This window comes from Hemiscyllium ocellatum, chromosome 14 (genome assembly GCF_020745735.1).
Source record: "Hemiscyllium ocellatum isolate sHemOce1 chromosome 14, sHemOce1.pat.X.cur, whole genome shotgun sequence".
In the NCBI taxonomy this organism is placed as follows: domain Eukaryota; kingdom Metazoa; phylum Chordata; class Chondrichthyes; order Orectolobiformes; family Hemiscylliidae; genus Hemiscyllium; species Hemiscyllium ocellatum.
The window spans coordinates 78,432,873-78,442,690 of NC_083414.1; the positions used below are offsets into that span (position 1 = coordinate 78,432,873).

Sequence of the window (9,818 nt, forward strand, 5' to 3'; positions counted from 1 at the left end):
CAAAGGCCTTATTTCATCAACTGAATGCCTGCACTCTTTCAATACAGACAGAACACCTCAGAAGGGGGGGGGGGGGGGGGGGGGGCTGACAGTACCTCAAAATAGAACCTCTTGCAGCCACACATGTGGATTGCCCCATAACCCCAGACAGAGGAATTTGCCCTTTCCAGACAAGACTGAGAGCCCTGGGCACAACCCTGTTAAACTGCCTCCCGGTCCCATTGTCTTACCTCCCCTCCATAATAGCATAGGTAAGTGAATCCCCCATTTACTGAAGGAACAACCCTCCAGCCTTAATCTCTTCCCATCAACACATAATCATGAACTATGCGATAATCAGTTTCTGTACTCCATTCATACGTTATCACAGGACATCGCCATTCATCAAGCTTTGTAAGGTCATAATTACCTGCTTTAAACTACCTAATGACAATCGCCCATTTGACTGATATGTCTTTGTCTAATTCCTATTAAATATGCTGTCTCTGTGGGTAAGGCAGAGATTTGTGAAGAAGAGTCTCTACAAGTCTCTATACTAACCTGGCAGGGGAGATACCATGATCATTGCGGTAGCGCTCCCAGGACGAGGCTATCCCATTGCACTTCGGGTGTGCTGACGCCTGCGATGTCACCAAATGCGGGATGCTCGACAGCAAAATTTGTGGTAGTGGGGTCTGCGTTCGCGCTCTCCCCTTGTGGGTGGCACAGTGGTTAGCACTGCTGCCTCACAGCGCCTGAGACCCGGGCTCAGTTCCCGACTCAGGCGACTGACTGTGTGGAGTTTGCACGTTCTCCCCATGTCTGCGTGGGTTTCCTCCGGGTGCTCCGGTTTCCTCCCACAGTCCAAAGATGTGCTGGTCAGGTGAATTGGCCATGCTAAATTGCCCGTAGTGTTAGGTAAAGTGGTAAATGTAGGGGTATGGGTGGGGTGCACTTCGGCAGGTCGGTGTGGACGTGTTGGGCCGAAGGGCCTGTTTCCACACTGTAAGTAATCTAATCTAAAGTCGACACTCGGGTACCTTAGAGACGCTTTGAAACTCTTGCCGGCTGCCCAATAATAAAGCTACTTGTGTCTTCAGGATTTGTGGAACAAAATAGGCATCAACAATGAAGGATATGAGTGATCTTCAGGATGTGGAGTACAGACTTACTGGAGTGGTTCACTGATGAAGAAAATGCAGTCACTGAATTGATTTGAAGAAATTGCTATTTTCATTGAAGGAAACAAGCTAAATATATTTTTGATAGAGCTGTATAAGATTATAACAGACCTAGATATAGCAGACAAAAATATGTGTGTTCGATAGGCGATGGCACAAGAATTAAGATCAGATGTAAGGTTTTGAGACAGCGGGAGATAAGCAAGTGTTTCTGCTGTCTGTATTGGCTAGAAATATGCAGAACAAGCTGCCTATTATGGTGGTACAGGCAGAGGAGAAGATGAATTACTGATAAAAACAATTATATCAGATCTTAGGGAAATAAACTTGCAGAGTTTGGGGGACGTATGGAGAATGAGAATATTGGATTCTGCTACAGAGAGCCAGCTTGGATTTGATGGGCGTCTCTCTGTGCTATAATGTAATTTATTTGGACTTGCTTAACTTGCTCTGGTCACCGATTAAGTTGTCATTGAGGTAAATCTGCTCAGTGTTCCTTCTCAGTCTAACACAGGCTGTCCCTCCACAGCAGGAGATAATGTTTACTGCTTTATACTGGGTTCAGGGAGGGGGGAGGGGGGCGGTTGGTGGGGTGTGTAACGGTGTGTATAACAGTCTGCTAGCATTTATCTGAACTGGCAAAACACCAGTGCAGCCACACTAGGGACAGACTCTGGAAATGTGGGGAATGCCAGAAGGGAATTCTTTACCCATTCCCACCTGGAACCGGGCCAAACCAGTCAGACTGGGGAGAAGCTGTTCACCTGCTCTGTGTGTGTGGGGGGGTGGGGGGGGAAGAGAGTCACCCAGGCATCCATCCTGCTGAGACACCAATGAATTTACTCATCCCACAGTTGGTTGATTTGTTTTCTCTTTTTCACACCAAGTAATGAACAACGGTTTTGGCAGTTCATAAAGTTTTGCACATCGAGAACTTAGCTTTGGAAATGTCCACAACATCATTGAACATGCAGATTCACACTGGGTAGAGACTTTTATTTTCGTTTATTCATTCACAGGATGAGGGTGTCGCTGGCCCGGCAGCATTTCCTGCCCATCCCTAATTGCCCAGAGGGCAGGTAAGGTCAACCACTTTGCTGTGGGTCTGAAGTCACAATGTAGGCCAGACCAGGTAAGGATGGCAGCTTGCTTCCTGAAAGGACATTAGTGACCCAGATGGGTTTTTCGGACGATCGATTAATGGTCATCATGAGACTCTTAAATTCCCGAGTTTTTTAAAAAAAAATTAATTCAAATTCACCCATCTGCTGCAGTAGGCTTTGAACTCAGGTCTCCAGAACTTTATCTGGGGCTTTGGATTAACTGTCCAGCGACAATATCACTCAGCCAATACTTCCTCACATCGCTGTCCATCTGCACAGAGTAAACAGCGATTTTCTGGTACATCAGGACTGACATCAGGACTGGTTAATCACACATACATTTGCTGAATAATTGCAGGCGTTGGATGTTGATGGGCTATTGACATCCATCTCTGAACCATGTATTCTGAGGTTTGTTTCTGATCATGATTGGAAACACCATCAGTCTTGTTATCTTTTGGGGATAAAAACATTTTCAATTAGCTTTCTGTTAAATACCTAGAAATCAAGTCGATCCCATAACTCTCAGGCAGATTAGTTTCCTTTGAAGAGCTCCTCATCTCCGCAACCTCCTCCATCCTCACCTCCAACAGTACAATAATCTCACAGAGTCTCTTTGTGACTATGAAGGAGACAATCTGATCAGCTGCTTCTTTCCCTACTCCTATGTCAAGTTGGATCTTGCTGCAGTTGTGATCCTGCATCATTGTACAGGGTTGCTCGTATTTCATGTCTTGGCCTATCAGTGTTCATGATACTGCATGTAGCTTCTTGTACATCGGGTTTACAGTGCAAGAGTTTAGCTCTTGCCTTCCAACAACAGTAGAGTCGTACTCCAACAAAGCTTACAGAATCATGGCCCAGCATATTCCCCAACTTCCCTCCTTCCATCAAACCAGAGGATCATCCCTCATTCAACTGAGAGAATTCAGGAGGGCATGTCAGTAACAGCAGCATGAATACCTAAAAATGAGGTGTTCACCTGATGAAGTTACCAAACAGCATAAGCAGCAAGTGATAGACAGAGCGAAGCAATCCAGTAAACAACGGAACAGATCTAAGATCTGCAGTCCAGCCACAACCAGTTGTGATTAAAGTCAGAGCACAGCTGGAGTTCTGAGGACAGTTCTCTCCAAGATATTAATCAACAAGAATGTCAGACTGGATTAATCATCATAAAACTGAAGTCCATTTGATATTAATATGTTTACAATCAGTGTTCAATTCACCACGTGTAGCTGAAGGTAAAGATAATCTTCAAGTGATTGTAACAGTGAAGACACCTGAATACTTATTCAGCAAATTAAAGCCTGTTGTGTGAGTAATAATTTTAAAGAGATGGTAAAAGTAAGGTGACTTGAGTATAATGGAAGAAATTTGTTGGTGGGTATCTGATAATTCTGTTTTAATGTGAAGTTAATTTAGGATTAGTTAACAAATAAACACATGGTAGGGAATCCCAGTCCCATGGAGTGCACATCCAGTTCCATGTGGGAAAACCAGGACACTTCTTGTTTCAGCAACAACCACAAGAACACGGAGGTGACACTGGAACACTAGTTTGACCACGGCTAAAGTACTGCACTTACTCATAGCCCCCACATTTCCGGATTGATGTGATCACACCAGAGAGGGGACAGAGAAGATTGATCAGAATGTTTCTCTGATTGGAGAATTTCTGCTCTGAGGAAAGATTGGATAGGTTGGGGGTGGGGGGGATTCCAAGGAAGATGAACTGAGATTTAATTGATGTGATGAAATGCTGAGGAATCCAGGTAGAATGGATAGGAAGCAGCTATTCATTAACAGAGCCATCAGGAACTAGAGGTTTTAGATTGAAGATAATTCTCAGAAAAAAAGGGGAAAGGAGAATTTATTTCCCTCAGAGATGGTGGAGAGCAGGATCTCACTGATGGGGTGACATAGGCAGTTGCCAGCATTACATTTGAATAACAGTACGTGGATGGAACTGAAATGTTGGAACGGTGCAGGACGATGGACTAAGTTCTGCAGAATGGGATAAATGTGATTTATTTGACATTTCTCCAGAATATTAAACTCCAGTCCAATTTGAGAAGTTAAACATCATTAAACTTGAGCTCCAAATGTCAGAATAAAATTATCAGAAAGTTACAGCACAGATCAAAGCCACTTGGCCCATCCTCCATGTGTTGGCTGTGATAGAATGACTCAGGCTTTACAGCGTTCTGTACTCACCAATGACAGCAACAATTTCAGACTGTGGACTCTGTCCTCTATGTTGTTATAATCTATTTTCTCAAAGTATTTCTTTGGCAGCTGCATACCTTGTTTTCTTGTTTCTTTCCCAGCCCTAAATCTATTCCCCTTGGCCTTGAGGGACTACCATTTCTGCTGTTTAATCTCTCCTGCCTTCCCTTATGTGACAGACTGCCTTTCTGCCCTTGTCTCACACCTACCTACTCACAACCTGTTACATTTCTGATGGTTCCCTGACCACTGTAACTTTCACTCCCCCGGGTCAATGGCACAAATTTTGAATTCTCTTCCTCCAGAGATAATTGGAAATCTTTCTGGCTGCAGTTTCCCCCAGATTTTATTTTGGAAACAGAGAATTTGCTTCAGTCAAGTATTTGTGAGCTTTCATCCACAATTCTGAGCATTTGGATGTAATTTGTGACCCTCCCACAGATGTGCAGCTTTGCTTTATTGGCTGTGCTAACATGGCCTGGAGAGTGTACGTTAGGTGGGTTGTGTTGGCCATGGTAAATGTGGGGTTACGGGGATAGGGTAGGAGAGCAGGTAATTACCGACTTGATGGGCCGAATAGCCTCTGCCTACACCTGCAGAATTAAGTGATTATAAATGGTTGCGATTGCTGTCACATTTTCCTAATGTCTGGTTCGTTCAGCTCAGGTACACATGCTGCCTGTGTGTTTGTGTGGGTTTTCACTCACTCCTATCCTTTTGTTTTTACCTCAATTTCACACTGTATGTGAGGGTGAGAATGAATTTTTAAACATAAATATTCCAACTGAAACTCCTCACAGGTCAGGACCTGTTTCTGCTGCTGGTATCACTCACAAGGGACAGGAAAACAATAAAGGTTTCATTACAAATCTTACTGGAACATAGAGGTTATAATTACAAGAAAAGGCTGAATGGCTTCAAATGTTTTTCTCAAGAAAACAGGAGGCTGAGAGACAATCTAGTACAAGTGGGAAGCTTTGTGTTTGTATTTTCAGAGATTTGTGGTTGAAATCATCAGGTCGGAATCATGTGTCATTGCCCCAGATCATCAAAGTTGCTATCTAATCTGCATCTTTCATTCTCTCTGTCTGAGTTAACAACCAGATGGACTGGTCAGTGGCTGAGTATTTCCCATATCCCTGATTGAATCTGCCTCCCCCACAATCTCAGGTGTCGCAGCACTCACTGGGTCACAGAGAAACTCTGCCATTACAATGAGAACTGTCTTTGCTGAGGTAGGCCAGAAATCAACTCTTCCGGTCACTGGGTCTGGGAAACTGTGTTACTCCTGACCTGGTCCAGCCGACACGTGAATCCAGACCCCGAATAATGGGGTTGACTCTGAACCATCTCTTGGGCAGTCAGAATGGATGACAAATGCTGCCCAAGCAAGTGATGCCATAATCCCATGAACAAACAAAACAAATCCAATCGCTGTGGCTCGTTGTGAACTCGCCGGTGTTATTGGAAGAGGATGAATGGGAAGGTTTTTGGGGTAAAGGGAGAAGAATGGCATTCAGTGAGGTGATCCTTTGGAGAGCTGATGAGCCAATCAGCCTCATTTTGTACAGTAACAATTCTGGGAATAATTAATTCTGACCCCTCTAAGGAAATATCAGAGCAGGGTTTGTAAAGAGGTCAGATTGAATGAGTGTCTCGGTGAACACAAGTGAGACACAGGTACAGAGAGGCTTTGGGATGGATTAAATGAAATTTTATACATTTGCACAGTCATCGACATTACAGCAGTGAAAAATGGGAGTGATCGAAAGAGTGGAATTAGAGCAGTAAATAAATCTTCAATATTTATGCAGCTAAAGGGGATGCTGGGTAAAGATACTGTAGTTAGTGCTTATTTTATTCCAGGCACACCAGCCTAGGAGCACATCTTTCTTGTATCTATCCTATCGAGCTCTTGAAGATTTTTGTTCATTTGAAGTGTTACATGTTTCGATACTCCAGAGAATACAGCTTCAAGCTCCTCAATCTCTCCTGTCAGGGTAATGATGCTGTTAGAATTCAATTCACTGGTGCGTGTTAATGGCTGCTTCATGGACTGGAACTGGCAATTGAGACTGTAATGTTCCTGTATAAAATACCTTCAATGGTATTGCCAGTCGTGAGTGGTTTTAGGAAAATGACCTTGCCTTACGGGCATTGAGTGTCAGAGCACTTCCTGTTGTGGGGCATCCTGTTTAGATACAATCTATTGATAACTGTTAGAACTGACGAGCACTGGCTCTGTCAAAGTGGTCAGAGCATTATGGCTGTCATCGAAGCTGGTAACAAACTTCCCATGGGTTAAAAATCATAAATGATAGAGTAGGTACGAGGTCTAATGATACTGTTGGAGTATTGATGTTGTTGTTAATCACATTAACTCGGCAGGAGTTGACTGAATTCATATTGTCTCTTTCTGAATCTCAGAAAGTCTCTCTGGGCAATGAGTCTCCAAAAACATCAATGAGCAGGGGTCATCTGTTTTGATTTAAATTGCTCTATAGCACTGCTGCTTCACAGTCCCAAGTACAAGGTTGGAGTTCAGCCTTGGTCAACAGCTTGTGTGGAGTTTGCACATTCTCCCCAGGATAGTGTGGGTCCCCTCCAGGTGCTCTGGTTTCCTCCCACAGTCCAAAGATTTGTGGGTTAGGTGGATCAGTCATGCTAAATTGTCCACAGTGTCCAGGATTCTGCAGACTCCGTGGATCAGCCATGGGAAATGCAGTGTTACAGGGGTGGAGTGCTCCAGATGGGATGCTCTTTGGATAGTTGGTGGGATTTGATGGGCCAATGCTCTCCTTCCACACTGTCGGGATTCTATTCTATCATTGAGGATAAAGGCGATACAACAGGGTGTCCTTGGAGAAGGAGCACGTCGTGTGTATCAATTCTCCCGATACCTTTAGATAGAGATGGGCACTGCAGTGGATACAGAGCTTTATCTCCATCGCGGCCTCCTCACCCCCAACTCTACTTTGATTTGATCCCTTCCCACTTTGTCATTTATAATGGTTTGCTTTGCCTGTAAGGGGCGTTGTTTATAAATATTCAATTGGTTACACGGGTGGTTTACTGCTGGTGATTATATGGGAACCCAAATGGGGTAATGGGGGGTGATGATGTTGATGGTGGGAAGGTTGCTCAGCTGTGTGTGAGATAACACATCCGGGTCGGAGAAATGGGGAATAAAGAACACTTCACAGCTCACAGAACCAGAACTGAAAAGCAGTTAAATCAAACCAAAGGTTCAGACAGGGAGGGAATATTTCTCTGGAGCATGAGTAACTGGAAAGTGATGGTGTCCGGGAGTAGACAGGTTTTGTTTTAAAGGGCGTTTGAAATTTTAAAAACTGTTATATTCAGATAGTTTCATTTCTTTTCTTTTAGTTTTATTTATTGTGGAATAAATAGCTACAATATTTTAAAACCAAATTCACAAACCTTGTGTTAAAGACAAATGTTAAATAAAATCCATCAAACCGTCCCTCACTGAAACCGGATGTGGAAGTGCATTCACCTGGAGAATCCCTGCCCTGCCCACTTCTTCCTAGCCGGGCTCCATGGCTATATACATACCTGGGAGATAGCAGCAGGAGGCCATTCGGCCTTTCAATCCTGCTCCACCATTCAATGGGAAACAGCTGACCATCGAGCTCAGTCTCCTGTTCCTGCTGTGCTCCAATCCCCTTTCATGACTTTACCTCGAAGAACGATATCTAAGTCCTCCTTTGGTTTCACTGCCTTTTGTTCCAGTGATGTTGCTGTGTAACTGTGTGGGTGTAGGCAGGGATAATGTGATGGTGCTGCCTCCTGGAGGATGCACTCAGCATCCCTCATCATCCTGCAGTAACATCAACTGGGTTTCAGCAACTAGAGATATAAACAATTTCCAGGATATGGGCATCACTGGCTCAGCCAGCATTTATTCCCCATCTCTAGTTACCCTTGAGAAGATGGTACTGAGCTGCTGTCTTGTACAATTCACAGTCCATTTAGTGCGAAAAGACCAACAATGCTGGGAGGGAGAGTGTTGCTGGATTTTGGCCAAGTTATTCTCCATCTTTGGTTCTTCAAATGCTGGTTAACTTAATCGCGATCTGCACATGAGTTTGAGATTTCAGTCTGCAAATCTTCACCAGTAAGCACCCTGAATAAACAACAGATTAGAAATCCAGATCTGGAAATCTTTTTTACCTTTCTTCTGCAAAAGCTGTAACGCTCCAGCCCACTTACTCTCTCCCACCATTCTGCCTCTGCTGTCCATAACGTACCCACCCCCATTCTCATGGAGTTACTGATAAACAGATCCATGCCACCACTTCCTGTCCTGGTTAGACTCTGCACCCTTTCTGGGTTCACTTCCTTTCCCTTCATTTACTGCAAGTCAATAATGTTACAGGAGAATTAACCAAAAGGAAACAGAAAGGGAGGTGGCAGATCCTTAACAGAAGAGGAACCTTCAGTCTGGGAGAATGGGTCAGATCCTTCTTTGTTTCCGATTGGTCGATTCCCAGCATTATGACAAGTTGGGGATGGAACTTGGGCCCATGTGGGTGTGGTGACACTTTGACCCCCCACCAACCCGTTAATACTCCAAGCTGATGCGTTTCTCCTCCAGCCAATCACAATGTCAAGTGCTTTCTGCTAATTACCCCAAAGCACATACTCCAAAATCCGCCCATATTCTGTACATGTGCAGTTCTGGGCTTCCCCTCACACGCGTGGTCCCTGCCTCAGGGATTGTGGGAGTTGTAGTCCCCATGAAGCCACTGGAGACACGTTTCTGGATAATGAATGAAAAGTGTGGGCTGGAGAGTGTTGTGTATAGGATCCCCATTCAGATACACAGGAAATGTGGGCTGTCACTGGATTTTACTGAGACATCTGCTTCCACAACCTGATTTGTGACGTAAGGAACATAGATTCAGCCAATTGCGGGGCGGGGAGGTTAATAAGGGGGAGCAGATTTTAAGCAGATGTAGCTGAGTGGTTAGCACTGCTGCCTCACAGCGTCAGGGACCCGGGCTTTATTTCAGCCAGATGCGACTGTGTGGTGTTTACACGTTCTCACCATGTCTGCGTGGGTTTCCTAGGGTGCTCGAGCTTCCTCCCACAGTCCAAAGATGTGCAGGTTAGGTGAATTGCCTATGCTAAATTGCCCACAGTGTCCATATATGTGCCGGTTAGGGCATTAGCCATGGGAAATGCAGGGTTACAGGGATAGGGTGAGTCTGAATGGGATGCTCATCATAGGTTGGCGTGGACTCGATGGATGAATACCCTGTTTCTGTACTGTAGGGACTCTATTCTCGTGAAGAAGAATGTA

General features: G+C 44.5%; 1 non-coding gene across 1 annotated transcript; it reads left to right on the forward strand.

Annotated features, from left to right (window-relative positions):
- The first annotated feature begins 532 nt into the window (after nucleotides 1–532).
- On the forward strand, nucleotides 533–695 carry LOC132822495 (U1 spliceosomal RNA). The gene has a single exon (XR_009645452.1). It is a non-coding gene; the product is annotated as a U1 spliceosomal RNA (small nuclear RNA).
- The last annotated feature ends 9,123 nt before the right edge of the window (nucleotides 696–9,818 follow it).